We start from the raw sequence: 6,594 nt of genomic DNA, 5'->3' as shown, positions 1-6,594 counted from the left end.
CACATTATTGCATCTCAGAGAGGTTCAGACTGAAAAACAATGCACTCTGTACCCAGCCAAGGGATGTTGCTCTGGACGATTTACCATTACTGGGTTTTATTTAACAGGGATGTGGAAAACTGTCAAACGTTTTATCACCCATGACAGTTAGGGCATGATACATGCTGATATCAGCTGAAGATTATAAAGCAATAGTATAAAGTCTCATTGGAAAAAGAATGGAAGCTGGAAATCTTGGCTAGCAATCACTCCTACCTTTGTAAGGATTTTCTGGACCAGTAGGGGTGAAATTGCATGCCAAAACCCATGTATAATTTATCCCTTGTTTAAACACATACTGGCAACCCAATTACTATTTTCAGAATCACAGAGTTTAACTTATCAATGCATTATTGAACAAGAGCTCTCTCTCATTTCACATAACAGCAGAGCATGCTTTAACAAGCAGGGAAACCCATGTCAAAGCCACACAGATGGGAAATGGGGAAAGTCGCTCAGCACCTGTGTGCACCAGTTATCACATTACTGGGATTGGCTGACTGATCCCAGACCTTGCTCTTCCCAGAACAAGGATACTCTTGGTCACCATATGCAGCACTGGGTGCAAGAACATAGTTTGTGCTGTTTACACATTTGAACCTGAAGGTAACAGAGATCAGCCATCACTGCCAACAAAATTGTGGTCATATTCCCCCAAAACGCACAGGTCTGCTGAGGAACTAAATGCCTTAGTTTTCTTGAAAGAAAGGGGTAAACCAAGTTTACCTTCAAAAACACTCATCTAAACAGACAAATGCTTCTTTAACAGAGATTAATTAATAAGGATGACACAGGACTCAAAGAACAAAGACCTTCTGCAGGAAGCAAGCACCCAGGGTGGCACAACACCATCCCAATTCTCTACACAATACACTGAAATAATAACTTTATACTGAAATAACTTTACTGAAAAACCTGCAGAAAACAGGGTTTGGGTTTGTATCATTTGATTACCAGTTGTTTGAAGCAAGGACTATCTTTCATCTTGCTCATAGCTGTCAGCACAAGGGATCACAAGCAGAGTGGTGTAAAGAACAGTTACATGACATGCTCCCACACTCCATGAGCATCACGGGGTCTTGCACAGATGAGCTGTATACATATCTCCAGGAGAAAATGCAATCATCTTGAAGCCAAAGGCACAACCTCCTCCAGCCACTGCAAGTGTTAAAGATGAGAGGTGGACAAAAGTAAGAAAAATATTAGCCAGCCCTGATATTTCAGCATAGGATAAAAATACAAGGCACGCTATTTTCCCTGCAATGTTACTATGGTGATTTCACTAAGGACAAAATAGTGCAATGTTTAGCGGAGCCACAGTTATGAACCAAAGCTCACAAGCAAGATACTAACCTGCCCATTAAACAATACCAGGGTTTGTGAATAATAATCAAAAGGCAATTACACAACAGATAGACTATCAGAATTCACCCTGCTAAGCATGAAGGTCAAACGCATTACATTATCTAGGGATCTGCTTGCTGAAAACCTGCAACTTAGTATGCAAAAATCATTACTTCTGGTGGTATTAATAATGAAAAGGATTTCCAGCACTACTTCATTTACTTAGACCAACATGAAATGATGAAATTCTTGGCATAAATATTGCACTAAATCACATGCAAATTGCCTGTATGCAGTAGATAGAACCATATGAAACTACTGCACGGTAGAAAATACATATATATACTTTAAGTATACTTTCCACAATTTATAAAGATGTGGTGAATTTTGCTAACTGTTTAGAGCTCCACATTACTGAGAATTTATGACCCAAATGTATACATTTTGCCACTTACTGCTATCTTTCAAATCACTCATTCAACTAAAAAGTTTTGTAATGGTTTCCTGTTTGGGCTGTTTATTTTTGCACTAGAATCTTCTTACTTGCTTTTTGCCAGAGGGCAAATACCTACATAAAACTCTCAGACAAGCTTGCAGGTGTCACAAATTCATTTCTCACCATCAGCAATGCACTTGCACAAAAACAGGGCTGAAGCCTGGGCTTGCATGCCAGGTCATTCAAAGCCCTTCATGTGTATTTAAAAATACAAAGAAAGGAAAAAAAAAGCTCCTAAGGATCTGATAGCAGGAATGCTCATTTTGCTGAGCTGGGATGATCTGCTTCTTATTCTTGAACCTGCACCTCTGGTTCATAAACTACTCTTTTCTGACCTTATAAATTCTGTTAGCTTCTCATGTACCACTGGAAATTGAGAAATGTAAACCATTGTAAATGAATAGAAAATTGTCATGGGGGAAGCAAGAAGTGGTCTGTATTTGGTCACAAATAGCCTGGGATGGGGAGAGAAGAGAAAGATGCTGCTGACTTTTTCTAAGCAAGACCCATACAATTTATATACGATCAACTGAAGAGAATCATCCTAAGCTAGAGAACCACTCGTCGGTAAAAGGGGAAATCACACTGGGTGTTACTAAAGGAGCCTAGACAAAGAGAAACCACACGACATTTTGTTGGAATTGCAGCCTGCAATACAAGCAATAAGCTGTTATTTTCTTGTCTAACAGAAGTAACTGCTCTGATACCATAAGGAATTTATTTCCCCAAACCTCTGCTCTCTCCCGTCTTCTCACCTAATTATTTTTTCCTGGGAGGTGCCAGCTGATACTGCCCAGGCTCAGAGCAAGGAGCTTCCTCATCCTGGGGAGACAACACTGAGCTGTGGGATAAATTCTTTCACAGCAAAAATACATGTAACTTCATTACTCGAGTGACAGAAAACTACTCATTGTTTACACCAGGACTGCTATTAAGGCAATTATTCGGGATCAAAGCAACATGGGAGCAGGCAAAGGAACAGGTTCTCCGTAGAGGTCAAACTCATAACACTTTGTTCCCTTTGCAGCAAAGACCAAAGCACAGTCTCTTCAAAGTCATTGGTAATGGATCTGTATAAAAATGCTTTTAAAAGAAGTTCCCAGCTAGACCATATGGCTGCTACTTAAATTCTTCCCAGTTCCGTACCACAGAGGTTACACACATCTTTCAGGATGATGCCATGTTGAACCGCTGCTGGCTATGCTCAACAGCTTTCTCCTGGGAAATAGCCCATAAGCTCAGCCCAAATGCACTGCTGCAAGCATACCTCAGTCGCAGCAGGCTGACTCAAGCAGAGGTCAAAGCCGGTGGGCAGTGATTGCTCACACCACCACACATCAGGGTGAAAACATGCCCAGGAGGGATTTCTTTCCCTATGACATCAAGCCATATCCTTATATTGTAAAAAATGGCTGGTGTTCTTGATGTTATCTTGGAGGACAATAATATATATATATGTATATACACACACACACATATATATATATATTTTTATGAGAACTGTCAGATTTAAGGTATTTCCAAAAAAAATTCCTGGATGAAATCAAGCTACATCATGATTATGTTTTAAATTCAGTGTGTTCTGTACATGCTTTAGTTGGTTTGCCTCATGTCCCCAAGCAGTGCAGAAGCTATGACATCCACATGAGCTGCTGTAGCTCAGCCCTTGCTCCAGCACTCCCCATCTTAAAAAAGCCTTGATGCCATACCTTTAATGATCTAAGATACAATTAAGTATCCTCTAAAAACACTGGTAAACCTCCAAAGCTTCCAGTCTTACAAAACCCCTTTTGGTGTATTCCACACACTTCCTTGTTTTTTTATCACTGGCAATCACCAATGGTGGCTTTGGAGAACACACAGTTGCAGTGGGGATGCCACAGAGGCATGAGGGCTACCACCATTACTGCCTTTTGTGCCACAGGTCCTTAAAATTATGCACAAAACATTGCAATCGGAGCAATGGAAATGAACCAGCTGGAAACCAGCAACCATCTGGCAATTCCACGCCATTGGTGTTCTGGATTGTAAAGCATACCTGGGTTTGCCAAGGAAACACCACAGTGATGTCGGATATCAATTAGCTATCCCAGGGGGATGTTCTGTAAGCTGTCGCCTGCTCCTCTCCTGGATCCCCATTCCTCCACTTCACAGGGCAAGGGCTGGGAAACCTTCCCCTGGGGAGGAGATCTGCAAAGACAGCATCCACTGGTCTAGGTCCAGAGCTCAGCGAACCTTTGTCTGTGCCTGGATTCCACAGATGCTAATACTGTTTCCCTCCATCCCCACAAATGCAATATCTGCTGGCTGGGGAAACACATTAAACGAAATGGAAAATACGCAGGTTGAGCAAAAAATGTGTACCTGCCACTGCTACAATTTGTCCTTAGGGTGACGAATGGTAAATGACACCATTGCATGCTCTAAGCAGAAGGGAAGCTGGTCCATATATCATCTGCTCCCTTTGTCATCTTTTCATGCAGTACTTTTACTTAGCAAGCCCATTTGTGTTACCATAAGGGCATTTCCTACGGTCTTCACAAACCTCACAATAGGCACTAGCTCAAAGAATCTGTAGTCTCAGTAAGACCTGCCAGGAAATTCAGAAAACATGTATAAGTAGAAACATACATACCCTTCAAAATCACACAAATATTAAAGCAATCACTATATTTGCAAATTCTTAAAAATACCTGCTAGTCTTATATTAAGTCTAATTCATGGTCTGCTAACACCAGGGCGGTTCTCACTTCATGCTGAAGTTAGGGTTTAAAGATATTTTTCCTCATGTAAAGGGTCTCTGAAAACTTTTGTTAAGTATTCAAAAAAGATGTATGCATGGATCCAGTTCATAAACTGGAGCAAATATTGCTCTATTTGTCCATCCACCTCTGGCGTTCAAGGCAGCATGGAAAGCTGATTGTTAATGCTTCTCAAATTTTGCTGCAAGTAGGGAAGATATTCCTTTGGTATTCAAGGTGTAGGTGAAAGCAAGACAGACATCTGCTAACTGCTGGTTTCTGGGGAAATAGGAACCGCTTATGTCTGGGGGCTGATGGGCTTTTTAATTAGCTCATAACACTTCTTACATGCAGTAGATGATGAAGATCTTTCTACATACTAAAAAGAGTGACAACACAGGCAGAGAAAAAACATAAAGATTTCTGCGCAGTTCCCAGCCAACTTATTTTTTATCTTGTACAAGAACATACATGCCTCTTGCACACATACACAGTGTCACTGCATCTCCCTGCAGCACAGGACAGCCACTTAATTTTTGGTATCGGACTAAATCAGCAGCATTCTGGACTCATGGGTCACAGAAAAATCTGCAGGGGAACAAACCCCAAGGAGACAAATGACATATCCCCCTGGTGCTCTTCTTCCATTCCCTTCCCACACACCCTCCTGGTTGCCCTTTACTTACACACTTTAGTCTGTGGGCAGCTGCTCAATATACACCCGAAACAAGCCCCTGGGTCCAGCTCAGGAAGACACAAGGATGCATTTCTCCTTTCCTCCTTGCCTTCCCCCTTATCTTTAAAACCCAAGGATACCAGCAGCCTCCAAATACTTTAAAGCACAGTATCTGCAGATCTCACATATCTCTTCCATGTTAAAAGATCAAGGCAGCTTTAAAACAGAGGCCAAAGCCTGCAGCAGATACCATCGTAAGCTTTTTCTAGGCTACAGTTTATTTATGATATGTCTTACAATGTCCCTGTCGTGTTTTACAGCTGGTGACCTTCATTTACTTCTGCCAGGTTTTACGATTTAAACCAAAATGCAAAACACCATCCCTGCAACCCTGGGAGCAAGCTGATATGCAAACCTATTTTCTCCCAGCAACTTCCTGCAGAAGCATCACGTCTGCCATACCAAGCCCCATGACACAGCCAGCATCCCCCCTAGCTCCCTGCCTTGGCCCCAGTGTGACAGTGCAACTCCAAACACCCCAATTACCCTTCCCAGCTCATTTCACATTCTGTCACACAGCCTATGTTCATGGAAAACAAGATCCCCGTGCCCACTTGCACAGGCAGTGCGTACGGGCAACATATATTTCCCCAAGCCATCCACAGAAAAAGGCAGCAAAGGATATTTCCATTTAATAGCTCCCAGAACAGTCTGCTGCTAAGCAAAGCATTCTGCTGAAGAAAGACTTGGCCTTAGGAGAATGGCAATGGGAGGGAATGAAGGATATCATCCAAACACAACAATGTGGAGAGGTGAGAAGATGAAGGATAGAGCTCCCCTACAGCAGATGGTGCAGATGTTCCCTCTCATCCATCTTCCGTACGCTCCCACTCAAAAGCAATCAGGTCTTCAGTTTTGCTTTGGTTGAAATCCCCACTCCCTGCAAACATAAGGCACAGCGCAAAAGGCACCAGAGCATCGCACTGCCTCCTAGTATGGTGTCTTGCCCTACCCAATATGTCACCATGGCCCGAGGGGTCATTTTGCCAGGAGAGAAAGTTTTTCTCCAGTATTTATCCCTTCGGAAGTTGGGAGGCGAGACTCCCAGTTCTCAGCTCCACAGATTTGCCTGCAGGCAGGATGGAGGATGTGCTGTGGCATGGAGGTATACTGGCTGCCAGCATCAGCCACCGCTCTGATGGCCAAGCATCACTTGTGGTTTCCTTCTTCCTCACAGGGACAACAGATAATTCCTGAACCACCCAGCAGTAAGCTAGCCATCCAACCCTGCCGGGAAA

The 6,594-nt window shown here is 42.7% G+C and overlaps 1 long non-coding RNA gene across 1 annotated transcript; it reads right to left on the bottom strand.

Annotated features, from left to right (window-relative positions):
• Positions 1–372: 372 nt before the first annotated feature.
• Positions 373–3,327, bottom strand: LOC134155636 (uncharacterized). The gene is made up of 2 exons (XR_009961650.1): positions 994–3,327; positions 373–639 (listed from the first exon to the last, which is right to left on the bottom strand). It is a non-coding gene; the product is annotated as an uncharacterized LOC134155636 (long non-coding RNA).
• Positions 3,328–6,594: the final 3,267 nt, after the last annotated feature.

Source organism: Pezoporus occidentalis, unplaced genomic scaffold, assembly GCF_034315485.1.
Source record: "Pezoporus occidentalis ecotype Australia unplaced genomic scaffold, CSIRO_AGI_Poc_V1 ctg8, whole genome shotgun sequence".
In the NCBI taxonomy this organism is placed as follows: Eukaryota; Metazoa; Chordata; class Aves; order Psittaciformes; family Psittacidae; genus Pezoporus; species Pezoporus occidentalis.
The sequence above is the reverse complement of the archived record's forward strand: the minus strand, read 5'-3'. Positions and strand labels throughout refer to the sequence as shown.